The sequence below is a fragment of the Corylus avellana genome, chromosome ca2, assembly GCF_901000735.1.
Source record: "Corylus avellana chromosome ca2, CavTom2PMs-1.0".
NCBI classification, from domain to species: domain Eukaryota; kingdom Viridiplantae; phylum Streptophyta; class Magnoliopsida; order Fagales; family Betulaceae; genus Corylus; species Corylus avellana.
Window position 1 is genome coordinate 28,499,153 of NC_081542.1, and position 1,760 is coordinate 28,500,912.

Consider the following 1,760-nt stretch of genomic DNA (forward strand, 5'->3'; position numbering starts at 1 on the left):
AAAACATGCCTGAAAGTTCAAGTAAATAACACAAATGAAAAATAGATCACATAAAACATTCAAATGAATTAAAACATACAACCCTTAATTTTGGTTTAATTCATATAAATAAAAGCTTGTTTAAATATTTGTTCTCATAGAAGTAGTTTAAAAAAAAAATCAAAGAATGAATAGAAAATTAGCAAGAATCTCTAATATTGTTGGTGTGATACCTATTAGATTTTAATACAAATAAAACTCACGATTTTGAACATTTCAAAAAAAAAAAAAAAAATACAGAGCAAAATAAAAAATTGATGAATACAAAAATAAAACAAAATTTTTCACTAAACATTTAAGGCAATGAAATATATCATCTCACTCAACATTTTATAAAAGTTGTATTTGTAGTTATAAAATCACACTTAGAAAGTTGTACAATTGTTCTCCGATTTCTTCTTTTTCTTTAAAAAAAAAAAAAAAAAAAAACGAAATTCTATATGATTTTTTTTTTTTTTTCTATATATGGTTTTTTAAGGGTTTTTAAGTAACATATTAACGCATATAGCTCCTATAGTAATTTAGTTTATATTCCAACAGGTAGCATTCGAAGTTGTTGGTTGGAGTTGGGCTCGGTATATAGTTGCTGCTGGTGTGTTGAAGGGGATGACGACTGTTTTGCTAGTGGGAGCTGTCGGTCAGGCTCGATATCTCACACATATTGCACGAACCCACATGTTGCCGCCATGGCTCGCCCATGTCAACGAGAGAACTGGAACACCCGTTAATGCCACGGTCGTGATGCTCGTTGCCACGGCTATCATCGCCTTCTTCGCAGATCTTCACATTCTCTCCAACCTACTCTCTATCTCCACACTGTTTATCTTCATGCTCGTCGCCGTCGCCCTTCTCGTGCGTCGGTATTATGTTACTGGCGTGACAACTGAAACAAATCGTATAAAGCTCATTGTGTTTATTCTGTTGATACTTGGATCTTCTATTGCATCTGCTGTTTATTGGGCAGTTAGCGATGGGTGGGTCGGGTACGTAATAACCGCGCCGATTTGGCTGATTGCAACCGTGGGAATTTGGCTTTTTGTTCCACATGCAAGAGAACCGAAACTTTGGGGGGTGCCATTGGTGCCATGGCTGCCATCGTTGTCCATCGCCATTAACATTTTCCTTCTTGGGTCAATAGACAAAGCATCTTTCGCAAGGTTCGGGGTGTGGACTTTGATAATCTTTATTTACTATTTTGTCATTGGATTACATGCATCCTATGACACAGCGAAGGAATCTAGCAATGGCAAGGAGAGGAAGAATGTTGAAGAGGGTGGAGAAAATGTTAACATTGTGTGCTAGAGGAGTTTGTAATAAATCATAAATGTGTGTAATGCGTATGTGTACGTGTAGTTGATGTTCATAAATGTGTGTAAGTGTTTGATGGTGAAGTGCTCATGCTTTCTACCATAGTAAGGAAATAAGATTCACATACTTTTGGTAAATAGTAGCTGTACTGATAAAAAATTATCAGCAATGGAAATTCATAACAGCAGATAAATTGAAGAAATGAACTTGTTTTTGAAAGCTGTACACGACATATATAAGAACAAAAACAGTTTATATGAAATAACAAGGCAACAAGATTTTGATTCAATTACTTTTAGGTGATGGCCATAAGTAAATGTCAGTTAGTAACAATGCCAAATTCTACTCTATAAAATTAAGAATAATTTATTTTCACCGCATAAAAATTGTGTTTGTCACAAATATTGCAAAGA

The 1,760-nt window shown here is 34.5% G+C and overlaps 1 pseudogene; it reads left to right on the forward strand.

Annotated features, from left to right (window-relative positions):
- The window catches only part of LOC132171314 (cationic amino acid transporter 1-like), a 4,477-nt pseudogene extending 3,024 nt beyond the window's left edge, over positions 1–1,453 (forward strand).
- The last annotated feature ends 307 nt before the right edge of the window (positions 1,454–1,760 follow it).